Here is a 17,402-nt window from a genome sequence, read left to right on the forward strand (position 1 = left end):
TTTATTTTTAGTGTGTACTGTACTTCTGGGTCATAAGGTGAAAGTGTGTAGAATTACATGACACAAAGATGTTATTTTAATAGAGCCATTGCCAGAAATATACACTGGTACTTCAGATCTTGCATTTTTACCAATTCATACATTCAAATCAAAAGGGACACCAAACCTAAAAAAAAAAAAAAAAGACAACTGGACACCATCTAAAACTAATTAACACTTGGCTTGAATGGCAAGCCAAAAAACATCCTGCAGGCTGGTTAAAATGTGTAAAGGTAACATTGTAAGTCTTCCACATGTGAAATTTATGTTATTTCAGGGCAAATGTAAGTTTCTCTTTCTTTGGCATAAGACTGTTCTTATGTAGTGTGTCAGAGCTGGCTCACTCTCTGACAACCAAAAAGCCACGATGGAATGCAGCTAAGAAAGAATATTTATTTTAACAGAGTAAAACGAAAGCTAAATGCAAACTAAACATAACAAATAATTGGTAAGCTGCTGGATCCAGCCTGGTGCATCGCGGTCCGCTGGCAACAGAGCGGCAGCAGAGCAGTTGGGCAGCAAACAGGCAGTGACGGCGAGACGTCGTGAGGTGGAGCAGGAACAGGTGAGCTCTGCAGGTGCTTTGTTCACATGGCCCCGTCCTCTCGGAAGTACGCACACCAGGAGCACATGAACAATCAGGCTGCAAACGAGAGAGAGAGAGAGAGAACAAGCGAAGGAGAGAGAAAGACTGCATGCACACACACGAACAACAACCCCACCCACTTGGGGTTGTCACAAGTGTTCAGTACTTAGTCAATATTCACCAACTTTCAAAAAATAAGGTTTTCTTGCCAATGGAGCAAACGCGGAATGCAAACACCAAACTGAAATGTATACGTGTATGTATAATGTAGTTGCAAAGTTTGACAATTTTCCTGACTAACCCTTTTAACTTAACTGAAGCGCTCCGCTATGCTGCACCCGGTCACAAAACAACAAGGTCAAGGTAATTTACTGTAGCTGACCAATGGAAACAGAATTCCGATCCACTTGGCCTTTGTAGATTATAAAAAAGCCTTTGACTTTATCCAGCACAAGGCAGTCTTCGAAGCATTACAAAGGAATAGAGTTCAAGAGAAATACATCAATATACTGAAAGAGACGTACAGAGGAGGCACAGCTCAGATACAAACAGAAACACTGAGCAGAAAAATCAACGTCATGAAAGGCGTCCGACAGGGAGACATACTATCACCGATTATATTCACATCAGCAGTGGTAGAAATATTCAAGAGGGTGAACATTGAAGCTGGTGTTACGATCGGTGGAGAAAAACTGAGTCATTTGAGATTTGCAGACAACATTATTTTTTTGGCGGAGAGCGAGGAACAGTTGGAGAACCTGCTGAAAGATTTGAATACGGAAGGGAAGATAGATGGAATGGAAATGAATAAAAAGAAAACTAAAATCATGTGCAACGAAGTGGCAAAAACGCAGCACAGATGAGGAATATTAATCGACGGAGAACAGCTGGAAGAAGTCAACGAAGACAAGTATTTAGGAAGGTTGCTGACACCAGAAAATGAGATGGCCAAGGAAATGGACCAAAGAATAACAGCAGGCTGGAGAAGGTTTTGACAGTACAGCACCTTTCTTAAAGATCAGAAAAGGCCCATGTGCTTGAAGAGGAAAATTATGAACACTGTCATACTGTCAGCAATGACATACGGAGCAGAGACGTGGTCACTGACGAAACTTCAGAAAGAGAAACTGGCCGTGGCCCAAAGAAGCATGGAGAGATTAATGCTGAACATCACCTGGAAAGATAAGATCAGGAACAAAGTAACAAGAGAAAGGACGCAAATGAAGGACATCATCGGAATGGTGCACAACATGAAAGGCCAGTGGACAGGACATGTTGTCAGAATGGACAACAACGGCTGGGCCAAGAAAACAACGGAATGGAGACCAAGAGAGGGGAGCAGAGGGAAAGGAAGGCCCAAGCGGAGGTGGAGAGATGACATCGAAGAGAAGGCCGGCAACGCGTGGACCCATGTGGCCCGAGATCGCCAAGCGTGGAAGCAGATGTGGAGGCCACCCGCCAGCAGTGGCGTGACAGGCTGAAAATTGAACTGATTGATTGAATACCTGCACTCATCGAGTCCCCGTCAAAATATTTTTGAGCTTTGGTTCTTAGTCATCCAGGTCAAGGTAGTCTTCTGTGCACAAATCAAAGGCAACTGGACTTGTTTTGTGTTCTTGTGGATGATATACCTCTCTGCAGAGAAGCCTAGACGTTCTAGAAATGTCAAAATATGTAAGTATCAGCATACTTTGCACTTCCCATCCATTATTTAAAAAGGAAAAAGCATCTTTGATCAATATGTTGCTCAAAAAAAAACCCAAAAGTCAATTTCCTATCAATATAAAAAAGTCTAATCTGTTCTTCTGACCTTTGAAATACAGTACATTTGGACTGTCAGTCACGTGCAATCGACAATAAAGTGATAAATGTGCCAAATGCAAATGCATCGCCAATGGGGCAACTAAAGAACAAACTCAACTGAAGAAGCTCATGGCTCTACATTCAGCTGATCCTCAGGATATATGACGATGATGATCATTTGTACAGCGGAGCCGTTTTCTCCGTCCCGGGGCCTGCCGTGGAAATCAGCCTTGCCTGAACTGACGCAGACGAGTTTTCGGCCTCAACATCAAGCCGTGGCATTGTTTAATTCAACTTGTCACCGTGTTGCGGCAGAGGTACAAATTGGTGTATTTACAGCAGTCCACATCTGCGCAACGCACCCACAGTCGACCAATTACCGGTGTTACGCAGCCGCCCTGTTGCTTTTATCTTGTCTCAGCAGCAAGTGAGGCCGAAGTGGGAAGAATTAGAATGCGCCGAGAACTCGTAGAACTCCCAACATTAATAGGCAGTGGGATTTTTTTTTTTTCCTTCCCTGTCACATTTGCATATGTAGCTCTGACAGCAGCGCGCCAACTGGTCATGAAGAGCAGTGGGGGAGCTCGGCGAATTAGTCATCCCCACAGAATGAGCCCGCGCTGACAGAACTACTAATTAATGGTTAAAAAAAGACCAGAGAGTGATTTCCATCCAGCTCTCCTCCACCTAATCAGTTTATAATAGCGTCTTCGTCCTCGGGATGATCGGGATGTGGTCTCTCGAATGGCTGCTCACTTTGTCATTGAGTCCTCACAGGAGCCTCAGCGGAGTTGTCTGGAGGCGTTTTTGGAGACGGTGAGCTTTTTATTGTAAGGATCGCACCAAACGGCACCCAAAGAATGTCTTTCTCCTGAGGGCAGAGTTGAGAATCGACACCTTGTTAGCGCCGGCGCGTCTCACAGCTCCACATTTTTTGGTTTGTTTTTACGCTGCAATTTGTGCAACTAAATGCCATCAGCTTTATTCGAACGCCTCCTTTGTGTGAAGATTCACAACCACTTTCTGTGCAGGAAACACAATGCCATCGCTAAAGAAAGTTTACGTTTCAGTTCAAGTGGTTTAAATGGCGGAAATTGCCTCGCACACCCTCAAAAACGCAATGGAGAATCAAATTTTCTTTTTGTGAGATAGTCTGTGCTGCGTCATTTGCCATAATACCAAGTTTTCCCACAAGCTAATTGCTCAGTGTTTTGTTTAGTGCAGATAGTTCCCAGCAACAAAAGTGCACGTTGCTACTTCTTGGACAAATTCACCCGTCAGGTACCACGAGCCTTGCCTTTGTGATTGTGTTTCTGTCAGCTGCTGCTGCTGCTGCTGCTCTTTTTCGAGCATGCTGCCTCCGCCAAGTAAGTATGAGGGCTCATGCTAATTTTAAGGATGTAAATTATGCACGCACACACACACACACACACACACACACACACACACACACACACAGACACACATGGATCTGATTGGACATCACTCACTTTATCTAAAAACACATTTTGGCTCACACGTCTCATACTGTCCCAAATCTGATATTATCTCATTGCGATTAAAACTGGACTCATTAAGTTATTTTGTGAAATGTGAATAGCAAAAAATAAATAAACACATGACATTCCATTGGTGACAGACCAAACCACAAACAAAGACGGTTGTGATTAGATTTGAACAAGATATTTACGTCCCCGCCTTCAGTGCGGCCGCGCCTGTTGGTGTGATCGGATATCAGCGAGGCCATTGCGACAAACAACAGCCAAGGTCATCAGGAAGGCGACCCATAACAGTCGGTCGGAGACACAAGAAAATGTGGAAGAAGCAAACAATTCTTTGTGGACTGATAAAGAACCTACGGGAATGTCACTATGCACCAAGAAATATGCATAAACTTGGAAGAAAGGGTTTTCCGTATGAGGTGGCTACACTGCCAAAAAGTGTGTACACAGAAAATTGAGTTGAACTGAGTGTGAACGAGGCCTTTTTTCCCCTGCCATTTAAGAGGAACGTCATCACTTGAAAATATTCACCTCAAAGTACTGATTCACGGCCGTGAATGTGCAATGAAAAGGCGAAGATACAGAGACATGCAAACAACATTGGCGAACAACTGCTAGCTAACTTTAGCTGAACCGATCAGGGTAACTGCATGCAGCCACTGGAGAAGACCTACCCAATACTAATACCTTCATGACCTCGTGTGACTATTCTGACGCACAGACCAAATGATGAAAATGCTGAAACTGTCGTAATCCGATGGATTAGTGCGCTGCGATGCATTTCTCACGGCGCGATTCCCGCCCAAGTTTTCAAAACGCAGTAAATCCTGCATTAACCTTTGAAAAGGCCAGATGGACGAGTTTTACGTTTAATCTGCGTTTATTTTTAATTTCTTTAAAAAAAAAAAAAAAAAAAAAAAAAAAGAAGTAAAAAGACACTCAAGAGGAGAAAGAGGCTGTTGACTCGCCCTCGTTGAAACAAAACAGTTTGTGCCCCGAATCCGTGTGATGAAAATTGTTTCATCACAGCAGGTACATCGAGAGGAGGGCTCAGTGAGGGGCATGTGCCAGGGTTGTTTCCCCGTCTTCACGGAACAACAGGAGAAGGAGAAGTGACGAGTTTGTGGAGCCGATAACATCCTCCAGCAAATTTCCTGCTTTTGAGCTAATCCCTGACTTATTCTGGGCAAAGCATTATTTTGTCCCAAAAAAGCAAAGATTAAAAGAGCATGAAAGACGTTTTTTTTTTTCTTTTTTCTTTTTTTACTTTAAAGACTTAGCCCATAGGTCAGGAGAAGTGTTACCCATAATTGGAAAGTAAAATGGAAAATATGTAAATTACAGTGGATTCGGAGCACAGTGAGATGTCTTCTAAGGCAGAGTTTTTGCTCTCTTTTTTTCTTCTTCTTTTTTTTTTTAGGATGATATAACAATATGTGAGTGTAGACCACCGGCTTGCTGCTTTCCGGCTCTGGGCTGATATATTCTCCCTGCGGGTGGACTGAGAACGCAGCAGTTACTGGGGTGATGTGAGTTCATCCATACCTTTATTTATGGAAATGAAGTCGCAGCAACACTTGATATTTATTTTCCACACTATCTCATTTCTTTTTTAAAAAAAAAAAAAGAAGTGCGGGGGGGAGGGCGAGGTGGTTGCATACACAGTGCATTGTTTATCACAATAGCAATTCAATTGAGTGTTTGTCATAGGCCGCTGCACCGACACTGTTTATTTGAATAAACAAAAATAAATCACCCTTCCACCTCTCTGCCGCAGGACGCGAATACAATAATCATGCGCTGTAAGTAAAAGGCTCAGCCGACTCCTGGAGAAAAGTGTTGAATGGCCTATGATGAGGGCGGGGGGGTGTTGGTCGTCGAGGACGGCAATAAATTAATTCTATTCCGGCTCGGACGTCTTTTTCAGCGTTATTTTTGTTGCATCGATTGTCAATTTCGGCGGCCGCTGCGAGGTTTACGATGACAAATGTTGGCAGTAAGTGTCTGATTGACCCGAATAACAGCTGATTTTTCTTTGTGAAAGGTGAGCAGGATTATGATGTATGTGATGGTCAGCCTGTATTGATCCCACGCAGCCATTATCTGTAAACCAAATGATCAATACAGAAACCATTGAAGGAAGAAGATTAAAAAAAACCTATATATGTGTGTGTGTGTGTGTGTGTGTGTGTGTACATATATATATATATATATATGTATATATATATACATATATCCTAGAGCTTCTTTAAATCTTAATTTAGACTATCCTGTAGTAGGGACGTAACGGTTAAAAAAAAAAAATCCTGCTAGGCGACATGTCTTGTTCGGGTTGAACCAACAACGTGGTGCAGCAAAGAGTTGCACATGGAAACACGGGATTGCAACAGAGCTGCGGTAACAGAAGGCGACTCTCCGAACTTGTGGGTTTATTTGCCAGCATGATTTTAGCTCACGGTAGCATTGATTTGGAGCCCTCTTTAATGCTATTTGCATGTGTTTTCTGAAGTTGTGCTTCTCTTCATTTTTCATGGTGGAAGGGCAACTGTTCTGATGGGTGGGCGAGAGTCACATGCGCTTACGTGCGCGGTATAAAGAGACATTAGCTGTGTTTCCAAGCCTCAAATATGGCTAAAATGTTTTGACGCTCTCATGAGGTGGTTTTTCAGATGTATCCATATAGAGGTATTTCGCAAAAGTGTCACGGAAACACTTTTTTGCATTTCCACGTCAGCAGATGTGATGTATGGGGTCATGTGACCAGTTCACCTCAAGTGAAAATGGCGCGTGATGTTTGGACGGAGGAGGACGAGACGGAATATTTTTCCAAAGAGAAAAATATAACAACCATTCTTGACAGCAAACAAACGTAAAGAAAGAAAAGCAAATGTAATTCTCGTAAATCTCGCGGGACGAGTTTTACGAGAATTACGGCTCATGCGCTTGACACCATTCAATGGAAACACTCCCAAATCGCAATTGTACTTTGTCAAAATTTTTAGAAATATCGCTTTAATTTTGTGAAAAACTGTAATGGAAAAGCAGCTATTGAAAGGCTAATTAATGATGTGACTCGCTATGCACTAAGAAATAACACTGCTCGAGCTTGGAATACACACATTATTCACCTGCATACTTTTTTATGCCTCATATTTGACAAAGATAAAAATCGCCTACTGCCCCCTTTGAGGCAAAACGAAACAGGCACAAGAGTTAAAAAGCACACAATAAGTCGGCCCTGCGGCCCCGCGTGCTGAACAGCCATCGGGCGACCTCTTGACCCCTGGCTAGTCACAGGGTTTTGATCCCGCCGTCAGCCGGCGGCAGCGCAGCTGCAGCGGAGGAGGGGGTGGGGTAGTTTTTTTGGGGGGGGTCCTCAGGCCCCAATTAGGGCACCCGAGTCGCGGGCGGCCCCGCCCCTCCGGGGAGCCGCAGCCTGACGCTGATGTGGCTGTACAGCAGCTGCAGGGGAGGGCAGTGGGAGGTGCTACCTTTGAGGCAATGCCAATAAGTGGTTTGAAAAATGCATGGTAGCCCTGTCAAACTTTCTTCATTTCAGGGCGACCGAGTTGGTCTCGCGGCGAAGTTGTCAGCACGGGGAAGAGAGAGAGGGAATCTTGTACAGAGGAATAAATTGGAAAGGAGGCCTGAGCCGCAATCTTTCTCTCTCTCTCTCACACACTCTCTCTCTCTCTCTCTCTCTCTCTCACACTCTCTCTCTCTCACTCTCTCTCTCTCTCTCACACACGCACAGATTTTAAGAATTTGCCTTAGGGATGCTTGAAACTTATTGTTGTAAGGTTGCCGGATGAATCCAAATCCAATACGAATCAGGGAAAAAAGCTCATTCGCAATCGGAAGAACCCGAAGCTCTATCCGAGTTTCCCGTCGCCGTCGCAACGGCGGCGCTGCAGAGCTCCTGTTTCATCAGCGGCACGGTTTACGAGACGTGGATTGACGAGGCACGTTTGGAGGATTTGACGCAAAGAAGCTGCTGTAGTGTAGTGTAATGTGGTGGAAATTTTAAGCAAACTTTTAAATTGAAATACAAAGGTGAGTGGCAGTCCAGACTAGATAACTAGACTACCACGTACACTGCTGTAGCAAAGAAAAGATTATCATCGGAGGACATCTTTTATTTTTTTTGTCATTGATATATGTGCAGGTGCTTACAGAATAGATATATCGGACAGGATTTAGATGGACACCAGGCCTTGATGCCTATAATCAGATTTTTGCTGCTTACATCTATAAAAAAAAAAAAAAAGTAAATCACATCTGATATCGAACCTAAACCTTGCAGAGGAAACACAAGGGACGCAGGCGCGAACATAATGAGAATTAATAAACTTAGCGAATGCCTCTTTTTTTGAGGCATTTTTTTTTAAGACTGTACAGAATCTAATTTGCATTTTAAAATGAGGTGGAGAAAGACAGCAGACGTTCACTCCGTATCTGATCTCGTTCTGAAGGCGAAATGCACCTTTCCTTTTTGTTGCTGTTGCGCAATATATTATTTCCCCATCAAGCAGGTGCGAAAGTTCCTTTTGTTTGTTTGTTCAAAATATTTCCAAAGGAAGGCTTTTCGTAGTTGAATGGAATTTGAAAACAATAGCACACAATAATACACAACGTAAAGATCATAATTAGTTTCTTTGTCAACAATACTTTTGTAGAGTTTAATGGAGAGCAGCGATGATTCCACGTGCCTGAGACTGTTGAATGGGACCAAAACAGAAGACTGAGGCGGCCGTGATTCCTGCTTTACCGCTGCAGCACGTTTGACCTCCCGCAACTTTGGTTCAAAGGCATCAGTGCACTTTCTGCACAAACCGATAAACGTTGTGTTTATAAACGTTCAGCTTCTGCAGGGGGGGGGGGGGAAATCATGCAAGTCGGAGCGGAGATTGTTCTAGAACGACTGTCTCCTCTAAATTCAGTCATACGGAAGTGAAACAAGCATCTGGGGAAACAGACTGTCAGTTCTTTCTAGGTAGCCCAACACTTAAGAAGCAAACAGTCGTTGGCTGTCAGTCGAGATAAAGGGAAGCGAGCTTCGGCGCCAACGCGCCATATGGACGGCCAACTGTTGGGGAAACTGTTACCAATAAACAGTTGCTATTGAACTTGCAGTGTCCACGTATGATATGACCTACGATACAGGATGGGATCCGGCTGCAGAGGCCTCGTTCCTGCTCAAGTTGTCGCAGCTTACGAAAAAGGAAGCGAGGCACGAAAATCTGCCTGCTAAATCATAGGTGTCAAACTCTGGCCCGCAGGCCAAAATTGGCCCGCAGCGTAATTATATTTGGCCCATGAGGCAATACAAAATCACTAGACCTGGCCGCTAGACATGTGCCGCTAATACTACAAATCCCACAATGCTTTGCTGGTATTTCGGCGTGTCAATCAGGACAGGATGTTCATTGAAGGACATTATCTTTATTTTTAAATTTATTATCATTCATTGAAAAAATGTTGAAATTTAAATCAGAAGGCTGCAAATAAATAAGAGGCATATGATTATTATTATTATACATCTTATTTTTATATTTGAAATGAGGTTTTGCATGTGTGCAATATGTACATACATTACTTATTTATTGTATAGTATTAGGCTTTGTTTGTTCCATATTCAGGTTGAAGCAAAACTTGTTTGGGGTCCATATAAAAAGGTTCGCTGTTCTATTTGGAGGAAGATTTTTTCAATAAATATCAATGTTGGCCTGCGACTTTGTCCAAGTTTTATATTCTAGCTTACTGTGATCTGCAAACTTGATGTCATGTTCAACAAAATATATATATTTTTTAAATATATTAAATCCTGCAAGCTTTCAATTTGAGATCTTCATTTTGAGAAACTTGGTTTCACTTTGCAAAAAAAAAGAAGAAGAAGAAGAAGAAGAAGTTGGTAATTTACGGGAAATTTCCCACTCATGTGAAAACGGCCATTTTTGCCAAACGAGTTAGCCTAAAATAATTGTCTTTTTGCAGAGTTTCATGATGCACAATACCCAGCTAAACAAAAAAAAAACAACAACAAATGAACTAAATGATCCACTTTGCTCTCGAGGCATAGCACCAATGAAAAGTTTTTCTAATGCACGGTGGCGCAGTGGTTAGCACTGCCGCCTCACAGCAAGAAGGTCGTGGGTTCGATTCCGGGGCCCGGACCTGAGAACTTTCTGTGTGGAGTTTGCATGTTCTCCCTGTGTCTGCGTGGGTTCTCTCCGGGTTCTCCGGCTTCCTCCCACACTCCAAAAACATGCATGTGAGGTCAATTGAACATTCTAAATTGTCCGTAGGTGTGCATGTGAGTGTGAATGGTTGTCTGTTTCTATGTGGCCCTGCGATGAACTGGTGACTTGTCCAGGGTGTCACCCTGCCTTCGCCCTATGACAGCTGGGATAGGCTCCAGCAGACCCCCGTGACCCTGAGCTCGGGACTAAGCGAGTATGGAAAATGGATGGATGGATTTTCTAATGCAACCAGGTGATTTAGGTAAACAAACTTAAGATATCGATGTAATTTGTCAGACTGTGCTCTTTGTATTTACACCTTCAACATTGCAGCTTTGTGCAGCTCAGCGACCGAAGGAAGTCACCCTGATAGAGCGTGTCGCTCTTCTACCCTTTGTTCCCGCCTACTGATATTTTCATTGCGACCCAATGGCAAGGAACCTCAAAATAAAAAATTAAAAAATCTGCATCACAGAAAAAGAAATTCTGGAAAAAGTGAAGTTGGCCTGACAAGCGAGGCTTTTAGTCATGGCAACAGGTGTCAAACCTGTGGGTTTTTATTTTCAAATATCAAATTTTAGCAGCAGCTATTCCGCCCTCACTGGAAGGGTGGTGGTGGTGGTGGGGGGGGGGGGTTTGGGGCGGGGCTCAGCGGGCCAATCTTTAGCCAGCACTTTGTTCGGAGCAATTTGCCTCTTTTTGTTATATTAAATTAACTTTCGAGAGGATTCGATTGTTCCGCCCGCTGGTCAAGTAATTGCACTTCCTCCTGGACAAAACAAAGAAGAAAAAAACGAGACACAGACCCTCCTCGCCCCCCTCCCATCATCCACGCACATCATGGAGCTGGATGGATGAGGGCTGCACTGGCCGCTCGTGTTTTCCTACTTTATCCGCGGAGTCAGAGACAATAGCTGTCCAGCGACGTGCATGTCACGTGCGCCTGAAGGGCCACGACTGGGCCCAGCTCAAGTATGACTGTGTTCGCTGTTACAGTCAAGATTTTCTTTTCTTTCTTTTCTTTTTTTTTCAGCGCACTGGAGAGAAAAAAAAAAAACCCTCAGTGTCGAAAGTAAACATTTCTTAAGGAAGAAGGCCCAGCGAGTGTGGCAGCACATTCCAGCAGCTCTCCTTCACCGTTGGTTTTTTACTCCTTCTCGCTTTTAGTGTTCTGTACTTCTGCAGGTCACCGCACCCCGCAGCCTTCAGACTGTTTGTCATCGCATCCCAGCCAATATTGCAAATATTTGTATTGTATCCGATTCAAATTGTTATAATACATATAAAAAGATTCTGTGTGTATTTTATATGCTGCTAGGACACTGCAAATTCCCCTTCGTGAGATAACCATTCTCGTCTTTTTAAAAAAAAAACTTTAATCAACACATCTTAAAAAAATGGCTCTTCTACACGAAAAGTAATGCAGCTAATCTAAGAACAAGAGTGCTGCTGTGAGATGGGTGAATGTTGTCTGACTAGCCTTCGTCACTGGGGGGAGAAAAGGAAAAGAAAAAAAAAATGCAGCTTTCTTCATTCATCGTCGAGTCACTAAAGTCCAGCCACACTTTGGGTTCTGTGTTGAGGTTGCGGTGCTTTCAGGACACGCGGGAACTTTTAGCGCTGGCTCCGAGGCTGTCTGAGACGGCAACGTTAGGTGAGCTTAGCAGTCGTGTGGCTGCCGCCGCTGTAGAAATCACTGTCTGGTCCCTGTTGGAAACGGCTCCTCAGCCTGCACACGAACCACAAACTCTCTTCCGTCCACCTGCTACTGCGCTGTCTGCTGTCACACCGGTTTTTCTTTAGGGCGCGTTTTCCGATGCACATGCTACGACACACACCTGCGCAACAATTATCTTCCCGATTGGCAGAACCAGTTTGGCGGCGCGGATTCTCACAGGGGCTCCCCGCTCGAATGTATCCTCGACACGCATGGATTTATGATCTGCATTCAAGGCTGATTTGCGTGCGAGCAAAATTTTTCATTTAAACATTGATTGAAGAAAAATGAAAATCCAGCCCTGCAGGAGAAATTAGGTCATTCTAAAGTTTGAATATCAAATTAAATTAAAGAAAAAAAATTAAAAGATGTTGGAAATTCAGACATTAACTTATTCATTCATTTACTCTTTCAATTACCACATCTCCTGCACCCTGGAGCCAGTCCCAGCTGTCTTCAGGCGAATATTTAGTCATTTACTTATTTAGCTGGTTAGGCTCACAACGTTCCTTTCTCTCTCGTCCTCCCTCTGGGGCTCTTCAGGGCGGCTCACAGGCAAAAAGCTCTGAGTGGAGCTCGGCGAGACGCGCTAACGTGATTTCAAGACGCCCTCGGCCTCCTAACAATCACTGTCGCCTGATAACCAGACAGTTGCCGAGATGCGGAGCAGGAGAAACACCCGGCGCAGGCGGCGCCCCTGAATTAGAGACGCCAAGTGCCGTTTTTATTACATTCCACTTTGTCATTTACCGTGTCTTAAATAACTTGCGGCCCGGGCCAGTCTGCTGACAGGCCATCATATATTTGCGATAACCACGTGAGGAAGCGCCGCGTAAATCTGCCAGCTGAGAAACGGCCTCACGGCGTTGCCCGACGCGACTTCTACGCGTCGGCGCCGGTGAAGGTCGCGCATTGGAGAGTTAAGATCCATTACCGAGCCCCGACAATCGAAGAGACTTCAGGGTTTGGGGATAATTTTATTCAGAATATTCTCCCACATCTCTCATCTGCCCGTCTTACCTTCTCATTAGGCTCATTCTCCTTTGCTGAATTTATCACGGTAGGGCAACGCAGACTCCGGTATCGGTAAGTATTTGTTCTAGCTTAGGGTGAATTATCAGGAACTTATGAACTTAGAGTAGCTGAGTTTCAGACGTCAAAAGATGTTTTTGTCCAAATCCTTCTGTCAAAAACTAATGAGAAAACCTGCAAAAAGGGTATTTTTAAAGGACCTGCATCAGTGGGCTGATGGATGATGTTAGGCTGGTGCCAGAATTTTTTCTCTTTCTTTCCTATTTTTTTGTTAATTCTCCAATGCCGCTCCAATGGCTTCTTTTGTTAATGCCACAGAAATGTATTATGTTGTCATTGCTCTCACCGTCCCCCTCTATCCCTCTCTCCCTCATCACCCTCACCTAGGTCCCCCTTTTGTTGGTGCCAGACTAACATGTGGCCATATAACATCCCAGCCTAAGGTCAAATTGTCAAAATGAAGCCTGTGAAAAAGTGAGATGGCATAAGGCCAAAAAAGACCGAACAAGAGAGTTAACCAAATTAGTCTGTAGGTGCTACAAATAACTAAAAGAAGCCAATGCAACCAGCTTGGATATTTGAAACTTGAAAGATAAGACCCAACAAAGTTGTTAAATATATATATATAATATGTATAAAAAAGTTTTAAAAATACAAAAACCTTTTTGTTCATAACAAACACAACAAGTGCGATGCAACTGCAGAAATGCTAGTTGCGAGATTGTTAATGTATCCTACTTTAGCTGCGGCGTAACATCACACGATGTTACCCGAAAGTTAATTTTTTTCCCAACATGAACGATGGCGTAACAAAGACACAAAAGTGACAAACACGTCACCGCTTTGTTGATGTGAGAATCGCATCACCCGAAGCGACAACGCGTGTGATCGCCTCCACACGTTGCTGTTGTGTGTTGAACGCGGGTCAAGTGTGAACTCATGCGGGCCAATCAAAAGCCTGACATTGCAAGACACGAAACAACAATGTCGCAACGCGAGGTAGAATTGCGTATGAACTGCACCCTCGCAGCCACGGGAGACTAGACATACCTTCACCTGGAAAGTCCCACAAGAAGGGTTGAACTAGCGCCACCTGGTACCTCCTTCTACCACCTTGTAGCACCTACTCCATGGTTTATAAAAGGGTCATTTTGGGGGAAAACAATGAGGTGGAATTTTCGCTTTCATGTGGACGGAGGTAGCTTTTATCACACCGATGGTGTGGACAGGGTTTTTTTTTTTTGTAACCAGATGCCAAAAAAGTTTGGTTTCAAAAATACCCGTGTTGGTGTGGACAGGGCCTGAGATGAGAGGAGACGGAAGGAGCGGACTGATGAGCCATCTCAACTTCCGCTGTGATCTGAAGAACACGAGCCACTCGGGAAACCGAAGAACCTCCTGGCCGCGTTGCGATGTCACTTCTCATAAGGCAGGCGGCTGTTCCTCACGGTAAACGTGATGGATCACCCGGTTTGATTGTGCTGAATTCTCCGGGGCACGTAAAAAAAACCAGACCAGAGTGGGGCCTTTCTGAAGGTAGAATCTCTTTATTCCAAGTGGAGCTAATAGCTGCCAGAGTGTCCAACAAACGATCAGACACACACACACAAAAAAAAAAAAAAAAACAGCTGATGCTAAAATAAGAAGCGGGCCCGTCTCTTGACAGCGGCGTACCCCTGAGTATCATTAGGGGAGCATCATCTGAGGAAGCCCGGCTGTGTTCGCGGTGAAGAAACACCTTGGTAAAGACCAAAAAATGCTAATTTCCCAGGCGCTTGTGAGGAACGTGACCCTGCAGAAAGTCCGGGGGAGCAGATCTGGTCTTAAGGTACGCGGGAGATGTGATATTTTTTCCCAAAGTGATTTATTAAACGGGCTGGCTGTAGAAGAGTAGAGGGGCTGTGCTTAGGAGGGAAGGCACTCTTACGATCATCCCGCGGGATTGCCCGCTATGTGACAAATTAACATCAAAAAGTGCCTCTTGTTTCCGCGAGCCAAGGAGCGGAGGGGCGGCGTTGACGGAGCGTGTCGGCCACACATAGCCGGAACCATTCAAACAGCCCTGCGCATTAAACGGAGCCGTTTCATTAATCCGGAATCCAAATGACCTCATTGTATTTGCCCCAAATGTGACCCGCCGTAACACGTAATGATCTCTCAGGTTGAGCCTCGGCTAGGTCATTCTCTGCAGGATTCTTTTGTCACCGCTGCCAAGGTAAAGGAATCATTAAGCCGGAGTCATACGACAGTTTTTCTTCAAACCACGCGCTCGTCTTTCAGCTGACAGGTAATGATGTTTATCAAGTGTCTTTATGAAATAATAAACAAGGTTTCGTTTTTAAAAGGACTTCAACGTGAATTTAACCAAATTGGCCGGTGTATGGAGCTAAATGGATTTGATCCAACCGTAGATTGCTCGTTGGCATGACTGCCTCTACCTTAAAATAGAAATTGGCCAGTAAAATTTTAGTTAATCTGGGTAGGAAACTAGTGCTTAACCGACCATTTGGAATGGGCTGTCTGACACTATTGGATTTATTTCACAAATCTTGCTGGGAATGGGAGCACAGGACATTCTCAAGGGGAACTTGTAAGGTACTCGGACAAACCCTCACCTTTAATGTGAGCCAACAGGATTTCTTTACAGCCAGTGGAAGCAGTTGGTGATGGACCCTGCAACTCTTCCCATGGCCAATGGTTGTTACCTGTTTTTCGGCCTATGAAGAAATGTTTGATAAATCTGCAACGCGGCAAAATCTAGGATTTTCACAGTAAAAGACCCACTTAGGTTCGATTTCAGGCAGGATGCTTGTTTATAAACAATGCATCCACTTTCCATTTGAATAGGTAAAATGTTAAATTGCTCATTAACACAAGTAGTATAATCAACCAATCACAAGGCTGGAACTTAATGCGTTTTGGTTTGTAGGCAGATGACTTGCTGATGTTGAAGCTTCAGAAGTCCAAGCAGTGTATTTTTTTCACGCTCTAAGTTGTTAAGTTAACTCAGATGTATCCTGCAATTGGGGTTTTATTCAGTGCCATTAAACAGCAGCAGTTTCACCTTTCAACGACCCGTGAATCAAACTAAGGACCCTCTGCATGATAGACGACATAGCTTTTTTTTTTGGTCTGACTCCTTCATCAGTCAAGTCTCTTCCTGTCTTGGCCGACAGTCCAACAGTGTCTCCATGGTGTCGCCATGATCTCAGCCGGCTCAGACAGGTTCATAGGTCATTGGGGCAGGTGGGTCAAGGTGTGTCAGTCACGAATCCAGCAGCACTCTAACTTGGAGAGGAAGCGGTAGGGGGTGGGGGGGGAGCGTAGCACTTGTAACTGGGTGTCAGTGGGTGTCACCGAGCCACATCCCATTGGTCAGGACACACAGCATCAACGTTGGTAACGTTAGATAAAAAAATGCAAAAAACAACCTCCTGACATTATAATCTTGAAGAATGGGGGTCGACCTGGGTCAAGTGTAAGTCATGTCTCACAGGGCGTGTTGTTGAATTTTTAATTTGACTGGATGTCGCACGGAGGTTGGTACAGCGACGCAACTGGGACACTGGGTGTCTGGGTGAATTTGTGTCATCCGCCTGTAGCATTGTGCACACAAGTAAGTCATACTTATTTAAACTTAATTTTGAGTTTCAAAAATGTTCACCTTTGTGGGGTTCTAACCTAAGCGTGAACGCCGATGTGCAGCCTACAGGCAATCTTGAGATGGTCTCTGGTGCATCGTCATGACAGCAACAAATACAACTGGCCCTTCACCCTGTGTCCGTGTGGTTTCTCTCCGGGTTCTCCAGCTTCCTCCGACAGTCTAAAAACATGCACGTGATGAAAACTGGGAACTCTAAATTGTCCGTCGGTGTGCGAGTGTGACTGTGAATGGTTGTTTGTTTGTCCCGTCTATGCGGTCTTGCCATGAACTGGCGACTTGTCCAGGGTGACACCCCGCCTTCACAGAAAGACAGCTGGCATTGGCTGCATCAACCTCTTCTGTCTACTCGCCCTGGGACAGCAGATGAACTTTAGCACTTTGGCTTAGTTAAGACAAGCAAAGACAGATTTAAATTCACAATGACAAGCAAAAAAACCCCAGTCACACACTCACTCACACATTTGTTGACATATGATATGTCAACAAATATTTTATACCATTATTATTATTATTATTATTATTATTATTATTATTATTATTGTTATTATTATTATTGTACGTAACAGCGTCTACACCTTCTTCTGCTGACACCAGAAATGCTTTTTAATCTCGCTGTGCACTGAATGGAGGCTGCCACCTCATTCATCCCTGCGGGCAGCGGCGGCAGAGACGGGGTTTCATTCCATCACAGCACAGGCGTTTATGAATGAGCAGCAGCAATGTGCAGGCTAGGCTGAAAATCTAGACAACCTGCATCTGGGGGTAGCTTTACGAAAGAAAAGGAAAAAATAAAGAGCACAAAGCACCAGGAAACTTTCAC

The sequence above is a fragment of the Nelusetta ayraudi genome, unplaced genomic scaffold (genome assembly GCF_046127955.1).
Source record: "Nelusetta ayraudi isolate G7.1 ecotype Tasmania unplaced genomic scaffold, CSIRO-AGI_Nayr_v1 ptg000135l, whole genome shotgun sequence".
In the NCBI taxonomy this organism is placed as follows: Eukaryota; Metazoa; Chordata; class Actinopteri; order Tetraodontiformes; family Monacanthidae; genus Nelusetta; species Nelusetta ayraudi.